Source organism: Monodon monoceros, unplaced genomic scaffold (assembly GCF_005190385.1).
Source record: "Monodon monoceros isolate NGI ecotype Baffin Bay Population unplaced genomic scaffold, NGI_Narwhal_1 Super_Scaffold_2, whole genome shotgun sequence".
Lineage (NCBI taxonomy): Eukaryota > Metazoa > Chordata > Mammalia > Artiodactyla > Monodontidae > Monodon > Monodon monoceros.
In genome coordinates, this window is record NW_021703776.1 from 82,511,537 (window position 1) to 82,532,811 (window position 21,275).

At 38.4% G+C, this 21,275-nt stretch overlaps 1 protein-coding gene across 10 annotated transcripts in view; it reads left to right on the forward strand.

The window, feature by feature from the left end:
• NRF1 (nuclear respiratory factor 1) overlaps positions 1-21,275 on the forward strand; it is a 139,344-nt gene that overhangs the window by 18,477 nt on the left and 99,592 nt on the right. The window contains exon 1 of one of the 10 annotated variants that reach the window (XM_029233326.1): positions 8,609-8,880. The exons of the other annotated variants lie outside the window; for them this stretch is intronic. The gene's annotated coding sequence lies outside the window, so the exon portion shown is untranslated. Of the gene's footprint in view, positions 1-8,608; positions 8,881-21,275 lie in introns of those variants that run through there. 10 annotated transcript variants of the gene reach the window in all.

The window sequence follows — 21,275 nt, forward strand, 5'->3', positions numbered from 1 at the left end:
CTGTAGCTGCTACCTTTAAAAATGTGTTAAGGGCTTCCCTGGTGGCGCAGTGGTTGGGAGTCCGCCTGCCGATGCAGGGGACACAGGTTCGTGCCCCTGTCCGGGAGGATCCCACATGCCGCAGAGCGGCTAGGCCCGTGAGCCATGGCCGCTGAGCCTGCGCCTCCGGAGCCTGTGCTCCGTAACGGGAGAGGCCACAACAGTGAGAGGCCCGCATACCACAAAACAAAAAACAAAACAAAACAAAACAAAACAAAAAATTTGTTAAATACTTAAGGCATAAATAAGGATATAGAACAATATAATGAATACCGTGTATCTTCTACCCAACTTAAAAAAAATCACAGATAATAATGCCTCCTGGGCATTCCTTCCTCGTCCTTTCCCTTCCCAGCTGTAACCATTATTCTGAATTTGATGTTTACCTTTCCCCTGTATCAAAAAACAAAAACAAAAACAGAAAAACTATACCTTTATGTGTTGTATACATAGGAAAGATATATTGTTTTGTATGTTTTTAAAGTTATATGAGATTAATCTTTTGTTTTGTTTTGTTTTTTTGTTTTTTGCGGTACGCGGGCCTCTCACTGTTGTGGCCTCTCCCGCTGTGGAGCACAGGCTCGGACGCGCAGGCCCAGCGGCCATGGCTCACGGGCCCAGCCGCTCCGCGGCATGTGGGATCCTCCCTGACCGGGGCACAAACCCACGTACCCTGCATCGACAGGCGGACTCTCAACCACTGCGCCACCAAGGAAGCCCGAGATTAATCTTTATTGATGCATGTAGTTATAGTTTACTCATTTTACATGCTATATAATATTTGATTTAATGGAGTGTGAAAGTAATATATGATCTTTGTCGAGAAGTTTGAAAATAAAAGAAAGTATGAAGATGAAAAAATTTGTAGCTCTGCCATCCAGAGATACCACAGTTAATTTTTTTTCCTTTGATTCCCCCCCTCCCACTTAAGTTTATGTATTTTCTGGGTACCTTTTAATATGAATGGGACACAGTTTTATGGATTACATAAAATTGCAAAATAGCCACATAAGGGCTGTAATCGTATTTTAGTTGAAAAAGAAAAGAGAATGAGCTTTCCATATTAGGTATTCCATGTATACCAGGTATTCCACATATACCTAGTAAATTTACTATCTATATCAAATACTGATGGCATATTTCTTAGTATGGAAACACTGTGTAAGTGACATCTGGGAAGAGTTAGGTATTAACATGTTTTTAAACTTATCTGAGAGATTTTTCTAGTAAACAAAATTATCAGATTTTGATGCTTATCTCTTTAAACATTAAGTACTTTTTTGGTTTTAACTTTTTGATTAAAAATGAAAAAGATGAAATATTTAGGTATGCATCTAGTATATGTACAAGATCTATATGAGGAAAACTACAAAGCTCAGATGAAAGAAATCAAAGAAGAACTAAAATAGATATTCCATATTCATGGATAGGAAGACTCAATTGTATTAAGATGTCAGTTCTTCCCAACTTAATCTGCAGGTTCAGTGCAGTCCCAATTAAGATCCCAGCAAGTTATTTTATGGTTATCAACAAACTGATTCTAAAGTTTATATGGAGAGGCAAAAGACCCAGAATAGCTAATACAGTATTAAAGAAAAACAAAGTTGGAGGACTGACACTACTTGACTTCAAGACTCACTATAAAGCTACAGTAATCAAGGCAGTGTGGTATTGGTAAAAGAATAGACAAACAGATCAATGAAACAGAATAGAGAGCCCAGAAATAGATCCCCATAAATATAGTCAGCTGATCTTTGACAAAGGAGCAAAGGCAATACAATGGAGCAAAGATAGTGTCTTCAACAAATGGTGCTGGAACCAACTGGATATCTACCGGCCAAAAAATCAATGTAGACACAGACTACATACCCTTTATAAAAATTAACTCAAAATGGATCACAGACCTAAGTGTAAGACATAAAACTATAAAACTCTTAGAAGATAACATAGGAGAAAACTTAGATGACCTTGAGTATGGTGATGACTTTTTAGATACAATACCAAAGGCATGATCCATGAAAGAAAGAATTCATAACTGGTACCTCCATACAATGGGTTATTATTTAGCACTAAAAAGAAGTGAGCTATCAAGCCGTGAAAAGACGTGGAGGAATCTTAAATGCATATTACTAAATGAAAGAAGCCAACCAGAAAAGGCTACATAGTGTATGATTCCAGCTTTATGAAGTTCTGGGAAACGCAAAACTGTGGAGATAGTGAAAGGATCAGTGGTTGCCAGGGTTTGGGAGAAGGGAGAGAGGGAGCACGGGGTTTTGGGGGCAGTAAAACCATTCTGTATGATACTCAAATGGAGGGTACGTCATAATACACCTGTCAAAACCCATAGACTGTATAACATAAAGAGTGGACTCTAATGTAAACTATGGCCTTTAGTTAATATTGGTTCATCAACTGTAACAAATTTACCACTCTAAAGCAGGATGTTAATAGGAGAGGGAGAAGTGGTGAAGGGGTTATATGGGAACTTACTGTACTTTCTGCTTCAGCTTTCTATAAACCTAAAACTGCTCTAAAAATAAAATATATTAATGGGAAAAATACATATGTCAAACACCAATGTTCCATGGTAGAGGTGGGGTACAGGGATTTTCAGGTGTAGTCAGGAACTCCTCCAAACTAAATCATCATAACCTGTAGTTAGATAATGCTAAATAGCTTTATAGTTATATAATGTTATGGTATATATATTTTACAATTTACATATAAATGTAAATATATAATTTATATATAATATACATAATGTATAGTTAATAATAGTTATATACTGTTGAATACATTTGAATGTATAGGATGCATGGTGGTGGGGAAAGACTGAAGAAATCGGGGGTGGGTCAACTTCATCTAATGAAGAGACAGTGTTGCTGGTGGAGCTTTCCTAACACTGTCCCTGGTGAGAGAAATGCCTATGACTTTTCCTTCTTCACTTTAAATAATAATTTGATGGAGCTAATGTTTGCCAGCAGTAGCCTATGATGGCATTTGTCTCAAATTTTGTGTCATGCTGTTCCTGTTCCCTTCCTCCCAGTGGAATGGTATGCTAATAAAGGTCTAACTAAAAGGGCACAGGAGTTCAGAGGCACTTAGGTCAAAAGAAATTCCAGAACTGTTCAGTAATCAGTGCTTTCCACCATGACATTTATTTGCCAAGAAAAGATAAAATTATAATCAGTACCTAGTATTTTGGTGTAAACGGCACACAAATAGTCATTGTAGGCTTCTTTTTCATTTTTTTAAGACTTCATTTTTCAAGAGCAGTTTTAGATTTACAACAAATTGAGAGTGAGGTACAGCGATTTCCTATATACAAAGGATAAACCTACATTAACGCATCATAATCACCCAAAGCCTGTAGTTTATTTTAGGGTTTACTCTTGGTGTTGTATATTTCTGTTGATTTGGACAAATGTATTAATATAATGACATATCCATCATTATATCATGAAGAGTATTGGCACTGCCCTAAAAGTCCTCTGTGCTCTGCCTATTCATTTCCCCCATCTCCACCCCCAGTCCTGGCAATCACTGCTTTTTCTTGTCTCCATAGTTTTGCCCTTTCCAGAATTTCATATAGTTGTCTCCATAGTTTTGCCCTTTCCAGAATTTCATATAGTTGGAATCAGAGTATGTAGCCTTTTCATTTTCATATTGGCTTCTTTCACTTAGTAATATGCATTTAAGGTTCCTCCCTGTCTTTTCATGGCTTGATAGCTCACTTCCTTTTAGTGCTGAATAATATTCCATTGTATGGATATACCACATTTTGTTTATCCATTCACCTATTGAAGGACATCTTGATTGCTTCCAGGTTTTGGCAGTTATGACTAAAGCTGTTATAAACATTCGTGTGCAGGTTTTTGCATGTACATAAGTTTTCAGCTTATTTGGCTAAATACCAAGGAGTATGTTGGATCATATAGTAAAAGTATGTTTAGTTTTGTAAGAAACTGCCAAACTGTCTTCCAAAGTGACTGACATATGTATTTTTACATTGCTTATGCTTTTTCAAAAGCACATTTGTCAGGTATGTAAAGGAATGAATGCCTGTCCTGTGATAGGATGATGCCCTTACAAGCAATTGAGGTCTTAGGACTGGTTGTCCCTTCATAAATAATACCAGCTGTTTGTACTTTGTTCTTGTCTGCTTTTTCTTTTATTTGTTTGTTTTATTTGTTCTCCCTTATTGTTCTTACTCTCTTTATTCTTCCTTACTGCTTCTCCTTGCTTTGGCCCGGGGAATGAGAGAGCTATGCTTGTTAGAATAGTGTACTGATTTATTTTTATTTATTTATTTATTTTAACATCTTTATTGGAGTATAATTGTTTTACATTGTTGTGTTAGTTGCTGCTTTGTAGCAAAGTGAATCAGCTATATGTATAGATATATCCCCATATCCCCTCCCTCTTGCGCCTCCCTCCCTCCCTCTCCCACTCCTCTAGGTGGTCACAAAGCACAGAGCTGATCTCCCTGTGCGGCTGCTTCCCACTAGCTATCTATTTTACATTTGGTAGTTAGTGTACTGATTTAAAAGGCAAATAAGACAAAACTAAAACCCTTTCCCATAACCATGTTATGGATGGTTACGATTGCAGCATTTAGTAAAGTTGTTGCATGATTAGCTTCACGGTACAGATCTTCCAAGATGGGATTAGAGGAGCAGTACATTAATAAAACCTTCTTTGCTTTATAATTTAAAAATAAGGAAACTGATTTAAAATGGTTTAAGTCTATGCTAGCAGAAGAGTTTTGTTTTTTTCCCTACATTTCTCTAGGAAGACCTTTCAGTTTCTGCTGTTAACAGTTCTCAAAGAGGACAAAACCTTTAGTTAAAGCTTGTTTTATAGTATCTATGTAATTCTGTTTGTGTGTACATTTGTACATACCCCAAACTGCAGAGAATTATGTGTCAATAGATTATATTCTCTCAGTAGATGAAGGTCAAGAACTGTATCAAATCTTCTTTGGGGTATGTATCCAGTTCACCTGACAGTCTTCCTGATACACATTTGTGGACCCCGTGGTTCAAAATCTCCTGGTGCAGAATCTTAGAGTTGTTTTGTTTTGTTTTTTGCTCCCTTACTTTCTGCGTGCTGGCTTGTTAGTATATGTGTAAAGCCCACCTCTCCCATGCCCCCAGGTGGTTGTCTTTGCTTTGCATGAAGATACCTATTGATGGGAGAGCTCACTGCTTCCTGCCAACCTGCTGTTTTCACACCCCTGTTAGAAGAATGATCTATATTGGCCACAATTCTGCCCTGTCTAGCCTAACTTCTTGGCTATTTTTTCTTATTGGGGCCACATGATATTTATAATTCCTCATAATAATTCTTTAATATTTAATAAGAGGTCATTTTCCTAAAGCCCTTTCTTTTCTAGGTTTAGACATATATTTTTTTCTAACTATTCTTTATAATATTGGCTTTTTCACAGTCCCAGTGGAATATAATCTATGTCTTTAAAAAGTACAATGACAACAGGAAATGTCTAGTTCTTAAGTTTGGTCTTGAGGTAATATAAATGCTCCCCAAATGACAATTTAAAAACATAATCCCAAAAAGAATATAATTCCTGACCTAGAGACAGTGGTGAATATTGAGTAGTAAGGGAAGGGAGGGTAAAGTGCAGGTAGAGTATCCTTTCACACCCATATTAAAATTATTCATTTTCTTCTAATCAACAGATAAGAATAAAAAACATTTTACTCAAAAAAAAAAAATGTGTAGTGCCAAGCAGTAAATACAAGTGTGATCAGGTTGATGCTTTCATTATCCATATTTTACATATGATGCTTGTCATGGTGCTTATTTCCATACTAAATTTAGTGTGAACCAGCACCCCTTGAGTTTTTCTTTGTTTGTTTTGTTTTGTTTTTTCTTGTGATGACACAGTCTTCACCATCCTATGTTCTTCTGCAATGGGTTTTTTTAAGCCAAAGTTCAGAATATTATGTTTATTAAAATTTATCCTATGATATTTTGCTCATTATTTTAGCTGCTTGAGTTTTTTGGAATTTGATTTTACCCTCCGAGGGCAGACTTCATTATCCCTTGAATCTCTAGTTATCCACCTATTTGATTAACATATCTTTTCTGTCTCTTTGCAGTTTCCAAAACAATGTCCCTCCATTGTTGCTTTTTTTTCCACTTGTTTTTCTCAGTGGCAGATGCCAGCTTGTGTTACTCTTTGATGGATATGTATAGCTAAACAGGAACCTCAGATAATAGAAAAACATGTACAGTTGCAGAGCCACTAGGGAGCTGTAGTGTGCTTGAATCATGTTGAACATCAAGAAGCTTTATATCTATTTTTCTTTTTTTGGACATTTATTAATTTTGATTATTCATTCTTTTGGTATTTTGGAGCCAGTTCTTTTGTGTTTTCAGCTTTCTCTAAACTTTTCTGTATGTATTTGAAAAGTTTGCAGGCCCCAAGGACTGTGTCTATAATGCCTAGTATATAAAATAACCCTGGAGCCTGTCTGTTAGGCAGATATCTTAATAGGAGGCTAATTCTTGGGTCTCAGTTTCCCAACTGCACGATGCTTCAGACTTGCATTAATTAGGGAGTTTCCACTTGTGCTCTGTGGTGTCCTGAGTCTCAGAGGGTATTGCAGGAGGTGAGGGGGATGAACGCCTGTAGCTGTCAGCATTCCCCAGCTCCTTCAATAAGAAGTGTTCCACTTTTATCTTATATTTTGAGGTTCTACGTAGGATTCTTTTTAAAGAAAGTGTACCCAGAGGACATTGGGCAGCTTTGATGGTCTTTATATGGGTCTCTCTGATTCCATGAGCTTAGAGGTCACCCTCAGATTTTTCATTTGGTGAAGGGGTAGAGGGGCTTATTATACTATTTGTCTTTTCTTTCCCAGATCTGGGATTAACCACCCCTCCAGTCCCCTCATTATAAAAGTAACTACATGCTTATTGTTTTAAAGGGAGAAAAAAAAATCTGTAAAACAAGAAGTCTTCATAATTCCATTATGCACAGAAGAAAAGCATTCTTAACAGTTTCAGTATACCTTTCTAGATTCTTTTGTTTTTCCATAGCCATATCTGTAATTTATTTGTTTGTTTGTTTGTTTATTTTAATGAGACCACACTTATTCTAGCAGATTTTATAACCTGGGGTGTTTTGTTTTGTTGGGTTTTTCCCCAGTTTACAGCTGTATATTGTGGACATTTTCTGTGTCAGTACACATCAGTCTACTTCATCCTTTAATACTTATGTAATATTTCTCTGACTAATGATTTGTAACTATACTAAGTCAGTGTGAATATTCCTTGTTGCACAACACATGGAATCTGTTCTAAAGTATGAACCTACTTTTATTTACATATTACTACTGGCATATGCATTTTTTTCAATAGTTTACTCTTTATTCACTCTTTTTGGGGGTTATGATATTTGTTGATTTTTCCAGTTACTTCTCTTTCCTCTGGTTTGATTACACATCAAGACCTCAGAAGTATTATCCCAGTCAAGCTACAGATGCAGATAACCCTTTTCAATAGCTCTAATTTAATGTCCCCTTTTAATAGTTACAAGACTATTCTTAAGAACAGAATCTTGGCAGACAGAATTATACTTTTATTCCAGTATATTACTACTGATGAGAAAGGTAGTTGACTTGTTTTGACCCAAGTGAGCTTAGTTCTAAGTGCCAGGAAGGTGGATGACAAGCAGCTTTTGGTGGTTTGACAGCCAGCTAGCTGCAGGACGTCTGTGTGCTCAGGACTAAGTGGCTGCTGATAAATATTTGTGGTAAATTACATTTGATGGTCCCTTTTCCCCTTCTGATTTTTAGAATTTTATCAACAATCACACTGAGATATTGGTAGTGAGAAAAATGTTTTTTATTCTTGTAGGATGATTATTATTTTTTCTTTATGTAGTGCTCTGTAATTTTTCAAATAACTTATTCTAAATGGAGGCAACATTTCCGTAGTCATGGAAAAATTTTGGTGATTTTTTTTTTTTTTTGAACAGGAAATATAGTGTAAATGTTATTTAAGCAGCTTATATTTCATTAGAAACTTAGGATAGCATTTCTTCCTCCCCCTTTTAAGTTTAGGGAAATCTTGTACAAGTTAAATTCAAAAATGTTATTCCCAGTTTTAAGGAATTTTAATTTTATATTCAACCACTTTGTAAATTTTATTCTTGAAACACATGTGCTTTTTTACTTTTCTCTAACTTCCTTTCCTTGTCAGGATTCTAAGATAATTTTTCCTTCTTACTACTATGGCTGAAACTTTGATTATTTGCTATTCTAATTTTAATTTTGGAAGTAATTCAAGATATACTTTGTTTTAATTTACTCACAAAGTAAATATAGGGATTTTAATTTTTGAATAGGTACTATTCAAATTTAGATGTCTGACACTTTCTGAAGTGTTTATGGTAGGGACCATTATTATGCTATTTAGAAAGGTTTATTTATTGTTGTTGTTTACGTTACAAAATCTGAGTACTCTTTGTCTTAAAATGTATTTCATATGTTATTGTCCAGCTTAGAAAGTTCTAATTTCTCACTCATTCAATAAACAAATTTGAGTGATTATTGTGAGCCTTGAACAGTTCTAGGTGGTGGGATAAAGCATTGAATAAAACAGAAAAATCTTTGCCCCCATGAGCTTACTTACTATCTAAAAAGGTAAATAAATATTACATCAGGGGGTAATGAGTGCCTTGGGGAAAGTGATGTCTGCTTGAGATTGTCTCCATATCTTTCAGAAGATTAATCCTCAAAAATACCAAGGCTGCGAATGGAAACCTGGGCTGGATATATAACGGACTTCACATTGACTATTGGTCATTGAGTGGTGTGTAATTTGAACAGATTCCTGTATTTACTGTCTGTTCCCTTTCATACTACTTTCATTTTCACAATTGTGTTAATTCTTAGTGTGGTTCTATTTATTGTTGCTTAAAAATGATACCTTCCATAGTGCTTTACAGTTAAAAAACATTTTCATGTTTCATTTTTTTAAGTGGCTATAGCATAATAGTTTTGGTTGAACCATGTGAAATGGATGATATTTGACTGTTTTGGACCTATTTCACATTGATCATTCTAATACTGTGGTGTTCCTACCGTTAAAAACAAAATATGGGGCTTCCCTGGTGGCGCAGTGGTTGAGAGTCTGCCTGCCAATGCAGGGGACACGGGTTCGAGCCCTGGTCTGGGAAGATCCCACATGCCGCAGAGCAACTAAGCCCGTGAGCCACAACTACTGAGCCTGCACGTCCGGAGCCTGTGCTCCGCAACGGGAGAGGCCACAACAGTGAGAGGCCCGTGTACCGCAAACAAAACAAAACAAAAACTGAACCTGTATGCAGAGGTGAACTCAATACCCAGAAGGGAACATGCAGCTGAGGGAGTTTGTACCTGTGGTAACTGAGCCATCTTTTTGCTTCAGTGTGCTCATCATGTGACAACGATGAGCACACCTGCTCTTTACCCCAGGGAGTAAGCCAGAGTTTACTGTAACCAGGGACATGGGCTTTAGTTTGCAGCCCAAAGGAAGAAAGAAGCTGTCAGAGATAAGGCAATGATGAGGTTGCGCCAATGTTATTACCGTTACAAATAATTTTGTAACAAAGCTTTCTTTATATAGATTTATATGCAAATGTCTAAAAATTTCTGGAAACAGAATTTCTGGGGTCAAAGGAATATACACTTAAAATTGACACAGATAGGGGACTTCCCCGGTGGCGCAGTGGTTAAGAATCTGCCTGCCAATGCAGGGGACACGGGTTCGAGCCCTGGTCTGGGAAGATCCCACATGCCGCAGAGCAACTAAGCCCGTGAGCCACAACTACTGAGCCTGCGCGTCTGGAGCCTGTGCTCCGCAACGGGAGAGGCCGCGACAGTGAGAGGCCCGCGCATCGCGATGAAGAGTGGCCCCCGCTCCTCGCCACTGGAGAAAGCCCTTGCACAGAAACGAAGACCCAACACAGCCAAAAATAAATATAAATAAATAAATTAATTCAAAAAAAAATATGAACATGTTTTATAAACTGTAAATCACTATTATGCACACTGACAAGACTTACATTTTGTTCCTGTCACTCATTTCCTGTTTGCTTTAGAGCAATTACTTAAGCTCATTGTGCCTCACTTCATCATGACAGTGAAGATAATAATACCTCTTAGAGTTGTGAGGGTTACATTATACATTATGATGTGATTATATATGTAAAGGTGCTTAGAAAAGCACCTAGCACATAGTAAAGGCTCAATAAGTGTTAGCTATTATTACTGTTACTAGCCCATGAGGCAGGCATCATCCTTGTCAGTTTTACAGATGATCAATGAGAAGCTCATAGGGATTTTATGATTTTCCAAGATTATGCAACTAGAAATCAAAACAACGCATTTCTCACTCCAAGTTCTGGCCTCTTTCTCCTTGCACTACAGCTATCAGGGAAAGAAAGAAAAGGAAAAAAGAAGAAATAAAGAGTATTCATATAGTAATTTATAGAGCACATCCTTGAATCTCTCCAACATAGTTACTTTAACTTAGTCATCTTGTTTTCATAGACTGTTTTGACATCCGTAAAGAAAAATGTTTGACAGAAATCTGAGCTGTGATAGATAATTGTGACCTAGTGTTATATTGTTACCTTAGAAAGGGTAATAGTGGCACTTTTATAGCTGATTTGTCCAGAAATGAATGAACCTAAATAATAAATGTTTACCTCAATATTTCTAAGAATATAAGTGCAATTCTTAATTATATTCTTCCAAAAAGGAGCAAAAGTAAATGTTAAAAAGCATTTAAAAGCACCTAAAAGCAGTTTTAAAAATAGCAGACTTAAGCCTGCAATTCACAATATCCTACTCACATTTCCACGTGGAGATATATATATATATATATATAATAGGCATCTCAGTTGTTCCTCTGACATTCATTCCCATCCCAGTAAATGCCTATTAAGTTCTTCCAGTTGCTCAAACCAAAAACCTTGGAGTCATTTTTAGACTTCTCTCTTTCACTCTACCATGCATCCCAATTGTCAGGAAATCCTGGCAGCTGTACCCTTAAAACATGCAGAATCTAACTATTTCTTATCACCTCTGATGCTGCTACCCTGGTCCAAGCCATGTTCATCTTTTTTTTTTTTTTTAATTTATTTATTTATTTACTTTTGGCTGCATTGGGTCTTCGTTGCTGCGCACAGGCTTTCTCTAGTTGCGGCGAGCGGGGGCTGCTCTTCGTTGTGGTGCGCGGGCTTCTCATTGCGATGGCTTCTCTTGTTGTGGAGCACGGGCTCTAGGAGTGCGGGCTTCGGTAGTTGTGGCTCACGGGCTGAGTTGCTCTGTGGCATGTGGGATCTTCCCGGACCAGGGATCGAACCTGTGTCCCCTGCATTGGCATGTGGATTCTTAACCACTGCGCCACCAGGGAAGTCCCGAAGCCATGTTCATCTTAAAGTAGCCTTATAATTGGTCTTCCTGTTCCCACCCTTTCCTCCCTTCAGTCTACTCTCTGTATAGCAGCCCAGGTGACCCTTTAAAAATGTAAATAAGAAAATCAGTTTACGTCTTAACCCCTGCTCAAAACCTTCCAAGGGTTTCCCATCTCATTCAGAATAAAATCCAAAGGTCTTAAGTAGCCCTCAAGGTCCCACAGGCCTGATCCTGGCTAAACTGTCTGACCTCATCTGCTTCTTCTCCCCTAGCTTAGGGTGCTTCAGGCACATGGGCCATTTTACTGTTCCTTGATCACACCGAGCATGCTCCTGTCTCAGCATCTTTGCATTTGCTGTTCTTGCTGCCTTGGATACTCTTCCGCCCAAGCATTTCATGCTGTCTCCCTCACTTCCTACAGATGTGAACTGAGAGATCTTGTCAGAAAGGCATTTCTTGGCCAGCACCTTCTCTTGTCCACACCTCTCCTCTCCCTAAAATATTATGTATATATTTGATTCGTTTATCTCTCTCTGGTAGGATGTAAAATCCAAGAAGGGGAGGACTTTTTTTTTATTCATTGCTGTCTCCTGTATCTACATCAATGCTTGACACACAGTAGGTGATTTTTATGTATGTATTGAATGAATGAATGAATTGAATTTCTTGGCAAGTCGTTATCTCAATTCTTCTTTCACCAGATTTGATATTGTTGACTTCTCTCTTCATTTGCCTACCATGACACTTACTATCTCCTGATTCTCATTTTTCCTTCCAACTTCTCATTTGTGTTCACACGTTGTTGTTTTTTTCCTTCCTCTATATGCTCCTTTGAATATCCCTAAGTTTCCTTGCTTCTTTTATCGTCCCATTTTACATATTATTCCTGGTCAATTTTATTCATGCTCTGTGCTTTCATTACCATCTCCTTGTTGATGAGTCCCAAACTTACACCTGCATCACAGGCTCCTGCATCACAGCTCCAGATCTGGGTATCGCATTGGACAGTTCAGGTAAATATTGTTACGCACTGTCGTCCTCTGCAAATCTGCTCTTTTACTATTTCCTTGTCTTGTTTAATGAGCCACTCTTTAACCCAGGCCAGAACATTGGCATTATCCTGGACTTACCTTTCCTTCACTGTTCACATCCAGTTGTTCACTAAATCCTTTCCATTTTCACCCCCTAAATATTTCACCGTGCTCTCCATCCCCACTGTCTTAGTTCAGGCCCCCATTAGTGCTCCCTCATGGACCACTGAATTAGTTACCTGACTGGTTTGGTAACTAGTCAGTCTAGGCTCAGTCCTTCCCAAGCGATTCTTCACACAGCTGGGAGGAATGTTTGCTCCTTATCACCTTTAGCAATGCTTCATCCTATAACCTAGAACCCTGAGGGTGGCCAGGAGTTATAGCAGTGGGCTTTTGTGACCTGTGGTTATTTGTAGACTGAGTAGATAATACTGTCTCTCAAAAGTATTGCTTACATTTGAGTTTTCAAATAAATTAAGTAATTTATAGTGTACTCTTTTCATTATCTGGTTTTCTGAATAAATACAATTATCATGTAGTAGAGGTTCCCCTCCCTCCCTTCCCGCCTTCCCTCCCTCCCCCCCTCCCTTCCTTTCCTTCCTTCCTTCCTTCCGTTGTTATAAACGGATCCTCATAATATTAAGTACCACTGAGCTATAAGATGAAGTACAGATTACTTTGCACAGCACATAGGCCCCCACCATCTGGTTTCCCCCTAGCTGAACCTCTGGTGTACTCCATGTTTGGTCATGTTCCATATGCCACACTGTTTCCTCTGCTCCGAATACTTCCACCCCACCCTCCTTCCCAGCTCCCAGTGGCACCTCTCAAATAGCTACTCCCGTAAAATCTTTCCTGATCAGAATAAAATCCAAACTCCTTTCCAAGGCCTACAAAGGCTTTATGTGATTTTTTCCAATCTTGTCTCCGTCCACCGTTTCCCTTTTTACCAGGCTCTTCCTGTGACTGCCTTCTTCTCACCCATTCAGGTCGCAAATCAGATGTGCCTCATCAGAGACCACCCCTCTCCCCAGGCATTTTCTTATCATATTGCCTTATTTTATCCTCTGCATAGCACGTCAGTTCCAGAAATTCTTGTTTATTCCTTTATGTCTTTATTGTCATGGCTCCCTCCTCCAGAATGTAAGTTCTTTGAGGTGGGACTCTGCCTTCTTGCTTACCACTGTGTCTCTTGTCTAGAACCTGGTCCTCAGTAATTTGAAAAAAAAATTTTTTTTGGAATATAGTTGATTTGCAATGTTGTGTTAGTTTCAGGTGTCTAGCAAAGTGAAGCAGTTATACATATACATGTATCCACTTTTTTTTAGATTCTTTTCCCATATAGGCCATTACAGAGTTTTTTTGTTTTGTTTTGTTTTGTTCTGTTTTGTTTTTTGCGGTACGCGGGCCTCTCACTGTTGTGGCCTCTCCCGTTGCGGAGCACAGGCTCCGGACGCGCAGGCTCAGCGGCCATGGCTTACGGGCCTAGCCGCTCCGCGGCATGTGGGATCTTCCCGGTCCGGGGCACGAACCCGTGTCCACTGCATCGGCAGGCAGACTCTCAACCACTGTGCCACCAGGGAAGCCCCCATTACAGAGTACTGAGTAGAGTTCCCTGTGCTATACAGTTAGGTCCTTATTAGTTATCTATTTTATATATAGTAGTGTGTATATGTCGATCCCAATCTCCCAATTTATCCCTCCCCCACCCTTACCCCCTGGTAACCATAAGTTTGTTTTCTACATCTGTAACTCTATTTCTTTTTTGTAGGTAAGTTCATCTGTACCCTTTTTTAAAATTCCACATATAAGCAATATCATATGATATTTGTTTTTCTCTGACTTACTTCACTCAGTATGACAATCTCTAGGTCCATCCTTGTTGCTGCAAATGGCATTATTTCGTTCTTTTTTTTTTATGGCTAATATTCCATTGTATATGTGTACCACATCTTCTTTATCCATTCCTCTGTTGATGAACATTTAGGTTGCTTCCATGTGTATTGTAAATAGTGCTGCAGTGAACATCGGGGTGCATGTATCTTTTCGAATTATGGTTTCCTCCTGATATATGCCCAGGAGTGGGATTGCTGGATTATATGGTAGCTCTATTTTTAGTTTTTTGAGGAACCTCCATACTGTTCTCCAATTTACATTCCCACCAACCACTGTAGGAGGGTTTCCTTTTCTCCACACCCTCTCCAGCATTTATCATTTGTAGATTTTTTTTTTATGGCCATTATGATCGGTGTAAGGTAATACCTTACTGTAATTTTGATTTGCATTTCTCTAACAGTTAGTGATACTGAGCATCTTTTCCTGTGCTTTTTAGCCATCTGTATGCCTTCTTAAATATTTGTTGATTGATTGGATTATCATCCCTCTCCTTTGAGCCCCATTCTCCCTGTAATTTTCTTCCTTAGCATTTATACATTGCATTGTAGAGTCTTTGTTGCTATTACCTTGTTGGTAAGAGCATGTTCTTCTCCCTCTAGCCAGTCAGTTGTTACCAATCTGAAATAATAACAATTAGCATTTATTGGGGGTGGCGGGGCACTCTTCTGAGTCCTTTACTTAATTACTTCATTTCATTTGATCCTCACACTAACACTTTGAGGAAGGTATTAATACATTATCACCAGTTTATGAATAGGGTGACTGAGGCACATAGAGAGGTTGAGTATCACCATACTAGCAAATGACAGAACTGACTATCCAGCCCAAGCTTTTAACACAGTACTGCTTACTGGTGTCCCCAGATCTTCCTAATTTTTCAAGAGAAGTCAGAAGTCTGGAACTTTTACTCTTATTTCCCTATTTTAAAATGTTGGCAATTCATTCACATTGAAAAACCAAACAGAAAACACTGCAGACCAGTCAAAACAGGTATGAAGGGCTGCTTTGGTTTATATGGTTTTTCTCTGACTAGACCTGGAGCTGCTTATGGTCCAACCCTTAAGATCCTGGTACTCAAATGCTGGATGGGTGCAGCAATCATTTCCTCTTCTGCATCACTTTCTTGCTCCACAATAAAATACAGTAAAATAATGCCTTATGTTTCTTTAGCATGTTGCAGTTATAAGGTGCTTTCATATACATTGTTTGACTTTTTTAAAAGCCTCAATTGATGTTGCCACCATCAAACTGTATGTATGTGTCCCTTAGCCCTCAGTTTCACAGTGGATGAGAAGTAAAATGCAGGAAGTAAACCAGGAAGTGATGAGTATTAGGCTCACTGCTCAGCCTGCTTTTCAGTATTAATCTGTATTGCTGTTGCCCCGCTGATCCCATTATGCACAGCTCCATGTGTGTGAAAGCATGCTTTTAAACATTCAGTGTTACTTATTTTAAATTAGTGAGACATACGCTGTCCATAAATTGTGCACAGTTTATGGAAAAAACAGTCAATACTGGGGTTTGGGTTATTTATTTATTTATTTATTTTTGGCTGTGTTGGGTCTTTGTTGCTGTGCACGGGCTTTCTCTAGTTGTGACGAGCGGGGACTACTCTTTGTTGCGGTGAGTGGGCTTCTCATTGCAGTGGCTTCTCGTTGCGGAGCACGGGGTCTAGGCGCCTGGGCTTCAGTAGTTGTGGCTCTCGGGCTCTAGAGTGCAGACTCAGTAGTTGTGGCGCACGGGCTTAGTTGCTCCACAGCATGCGGGATCTTCCCGGACCAAGGCCCAAACCCGTGTCCCCTGCATCGGCAGGCAACTTCTCAACCGATATGCCACCAGGGAAGCCGGGGTTTTGGTTTTTAGATCTTGACTCTTCTGCATATACTTTTTATTGTTTCTAAATTTACGTAAATAATAATCTATACAAATAATAATTTATATAAATGGACTTTCATACCATTTAAAATTCATTTTAAAATAATTTTTATAAAATGGTATAATGATTACAAACATTAAAATGTGAGCGCAGTTCTCCATTTTTTAAAAAAAAAAGTCAGTCCCTTGTCCTCCTTTTAAAAAAAAAAAAAAGTTTTGTTCCCTTTCCATCTATTGGAAGTGGGAGTGTGTAATTAGCTAGATAAACCCATGTAATATGGGTGAAGAAAAACATGAAATAATTTGACTGCCCTGGTGCTCACAGAAGACAGTAGCTTCAAAAGACATTGTTTTTTGGCAACTTCATGAGTTGCATTTATTCCTGTGCCTGGGAAGCATGCTGTCAGGCCTCTCAGTCTGTAGGAACCGTTCCTCAAAGCAGCTGTATCCTCTAAGGCAGTGATGGTGAGGGTTGATGAGTGAAGGGAACGGAAGGCATGTTAGAGGGACTGGGATGGGTTACTGCAGGTGCAGTTTGAAAAATCACTGCAGTTCAGTATGCATGTCATTTTATAATACAAATTCACTGGCCCCTCAGTTAAACCCTTGGGTTGAAGATATACACATGATAGTGTGGGATAGAAGTTAACGTGCCCAAGCCAGTAATGGCTAGAGACTGTGCTCTGGGACAAAGGGTGGGTCTCTGATGGAGCTGTTGGAGCACTTGATTAGAAGGCAGGGAATGTGGGTTCGAGTTTTGGTTTTGCCGCCAACTAGAACTGTGACTTTGGGTAACTCACTTAGTCTTTCTGGGTCTCAGATTAATCTGTAAAATGAGAAAATCAGACTAGGTAGTCTCCAAGGTCTTAGGCATTTTAAGTTTGCCTCTGGTTAAAGGAAAACTCTGTGAGCAGCTGCGTCTGACTGGTTATCAAGGTAAGAAGATATATATAGTTAGGGGATCCAAAGTGAATAATTACAGGTTTTTCAGCCAATTTTATCAGGGTATTCTTTGTGCTTCCTAGCAAATTAAATAGCAGAGGAGAGTTGATGATGAAAAAAACATGTCTCCTGCCTTTTCTCTTTCCTTTCCATCCCTAGCTCTACAGTCCAGAGACAACTTTTAAAAAACATTTCACTGGGATTCCCTGGTGGCGCAGTGGTTGAGAGTCCACCTGCCGATGCAGGGGACACGGGTTTGTGCCCCGGTCTGGGAGGATCCCACATGCTGCGGAGCAACTAGGCCCATGAGCTATGGCCGCTGAGCCTGCGCATCCGGAGCCTGTGCTCCGCAAAGGGAGAGGCCACAACAGTGAGAGGCCCGCGTACTGCAAAAAAAAAAGAGAAAAAAGCCATTTCACTGTTTCTGTTTTTAGCTTCTCTTGGAATTACTTCCATAAGGCTTAATAATATGTGTAAACTTCTGTTTCTTGATTGATCAACTTTACACAATATCTGTGGATATTAAATAAGAATTTAAGTCACTTTTTCTACTCCCTCCTTTCTCCATCTCCCATTATTTGATATTTATATTCTTTTTGAAAGTTTTTTAATAATTATCTTTATAATTATAAATGATAAACTTTTATTTTTTGATCCACCAACTTTAAACTTTCTCAACTTGCCATTTTGTAGAATGGCATTATAAGTGCTCCTGCACTACCCTCTTTCTATATTCCAGCTTCTGGGAGCCATACTCTACTTTTACATCATTAAGGTTAATATTTTTATCTTGTCTTGCATCCCCCAAGTATTATGTGCTCACCTTTATGTTTAGATTACTGTTTTTACCACATTACCTTTCTGTGCCTGCTATAATAGCATGTCCAGAATCATAGCTATACAATTACTCAAAGTTTGTTTTTTTTTTAAAATTTATTTTATTAACTTATTTATTTTTGGCTGTGTTGGGTCTTCGTTACTGCGCAGGGCCTTCTCTAGTTGCGAGCGGGGGCTACTCTTTGTTGTGGTACACGGGCTTCTCATTGCGGTGGCTTCTCTTGTTGTGGAGCACGGACTCTAGGCGCACGGGCTCCAGAGCACAGTCTCTGTAGTTGTGGCGCATGGGCTTAGTGGCTCCTTGACATGTGGGATCTTCCCGCACCAGGGCTCAAACCCGTGTCCCCTGCAGTGGCAGGCGGATTCTTAACCACTGTGCCACCAGGGAAGCCCTACTGAAAGTTTTATGTCTCTTAAAAGCTAAGGAAATAATTGGGTATGTACTTAAAGACTTAACTTAGTAAACCATTCATTTACTCATTTATTCAACAGATATTTATTGAATATCAAACTTGTCATCACAGTGGTATTTATAATAGTGAAATATTGGAAACAACCTAAATGATTTAACTTTAGGGAATTAGTAAAATACCTACTGTACATTTTTATGGGGAATGCTCTGTAAACATTAAAAAATGATGTAAAATGTTAATAACATGAAATTTTCTGTTCTATATTAAATTTTAAAATATTTCTACAACAGTATATACACAACAGCCTCACTTTTGTTTAAAAAAAAGCATCTAAGAAACTCAGGGGGAAAATGCTAGAAGCATGTATTCCAAATTGTAAATTTGGTAATGTAGCTATCTCAGGTGGTGGTGATTTCTGTTTCTTTTTTGGTTTTTTCTGACTTGTATTTTCTCATTTACCCAAAAAGAACATGTGTCACTTTTATGATAATACATTTTTTAAACTAAAGATAAAAAATTAGAATTGCCAGTCATAGTTTTTCTTGGAATACTGATGTTAAACTAATCTAGGAATACCTGATAAGAATTCAGTAAATATTTGTGGAATGAATGAGAGAATGATTGAATTGCAGAGATTCCTAGATCCATAGTATTGACACTTATACATTCATAATATTATCCAGAAACAAGTCCTAGTTCAGTTATCTCAAAAGAAAAATCATGTATTGAAGAATCTAAGAAACAGCTTTAACTGAATGTTGGTTGTGTAAAGGCAAATCCAGCAGGATTGAGGCTCACCACAGAAGCAGCCAGGCAACAATGCTACATTTCACAGTAAGCAGGATCTGAATAAAAGTGTCCTTTGTGCTCGTGAGATTGAGGGGTGAGTCTTGGGGCAATTTATGTTATTTCTCCTTAATGGAAATTGAGGGAGCCTCTAATCCTGCTATCACATGACAGCTCCTTATTTTTTGGTAATTTGGGGAGCAGCTGTGGAGAAATGATTTTTCTGCAAAGAGAGCCAGCTGCATTCTTACCCATTTGCAAATGCCTAGGCATTACTAAACTTCCTATCCACCATGTTTCTGATCCAGGGATAGCTTCTGCAACTCACCTGCTTTTTGTTTATATTTGTAGCTGTTAATAAGCATCTGAATATTTGAGAATGCATTTTCTAATCCTTTTTATCATTGTCGTCAACATTCATTAGTACCTTCTCACTCAGGGCACTGTGACAGACATAGGGTTGTAAGCTGTAATGTGGAGACCACTTTTCTCTTTGGCAGGTGGGTCAGCATCAGTGTTCTTAGAATCACTTTATTTTTAGAAGGTTAAATTACAGTGTAAAGAAAGATTCTGGTGTAAAGGCAGCTGAGAGCTGTTCCTTTGGTCCCCAGACTCCTCCTGAGTCTGGGTGTTCATTCATGTCCTCTTGCTGTGCCATGTGCTTTCACAAGCTGTTGCCTCAGCCTGCAGTCTCCTTTCATTGTGGCACCTGACGAACTCCTGGCTAAAGACTCTGTCCTCCTTTTCATGGTACCTACTCGATGTCCTTGTAGTCCTCTCTTCCCAGTGCTCCTTTAGCCCTTGGTGATATTATCACTCGAATATGATTTTTTTATTTTTTAAGGAAAAGGCTTTTTTATTTTATTTTTTAAAATTTATTGGCCATGCCGCATGGCATGTGGGATCTTAGTTCCCCGACCAGGGATTGAACCCTCGCCCCAGCATTGGAAGCACAGAGTCTTAACCACTGGACTGCCAGGGAAGTCCTGGAAAAGGCTTTTTTAAAGGCAAAAGCCTTCTAAGTTAACTTTATCAATTTGTACTTATTTTTTTTTAAGCTCTTTTAACCCAGAGTCTTTAAGAAATACAGTCAGGGAATTGGGTAGGCAGGGTTTCTATAATGAGTAAAAGAAAGCTTTTACTTTTGATTGTGAACACCTGCAGGGTGAGGGAGAGACACGGACAGTTTTTTTCCCTATCTTTGCAGTGTTGAATTTTCACCAAGGGATGGATTTGCTTGAAATATTGTATGAACCTACTGTATTAGAAATTTCTTTAACAACAATTAGAAGCAAGTAATTTCAAAACTTAAAACTAGAATGTAGAAGAACTGCACTGTTCATTGTGATAGTCACAGCCACATGTGGCTATTTATATTAAAATTATTTAAAACTAAGTAAAATTTAAAAATGTAGCTCCTTAGTCGCAGTTGTCACGTTTCATGTCAGTAGCCACATGGGTTGGTGGCTGCTGTTTTGCACAGTGCAAATTTAGAACATTTCCATCATCACAGAAATTTCTATTGAACAGTGCTGATCTAGAGCCTATAGAAGAGTTGATGTATTTTGAAGTATTTGGTGAAGTAGATTCACCTAACTATTTTCTGTGGAAGGATGTTTATTCCAGTTGAAGAATTTTAAGCAGCTTGAAATTCCCTGTGCTTTCTTTACATTTTTCTTTGGTTGTGGCACCCTCCAGTGTTTCAGCTTTGGTATAGCTATATCATCATGAAATAACCTATTTGTGATTTGAGTCCAAGAACGTTGAAATATTTTGGAAAATTTTGTGTGTATATGCATTTTTCTAGGGAGGAGTTCTGTAGCTTTCACACATCCTCAAAAGGGTCTGTACTTCAGAAAATAACTATGTTCTGATACAGGTCCTTGTATGGTCAAAACTCCTAGTTTGTGATTTATAAGCATTTTTTCTCCCAATGTATAAATTTTTTTCTCCCAATTTATAAGCATTTTTTCTCCCATGTAACTTTCCCTTTGACATTTCTATGCTTTATCTGTCTTTATGTG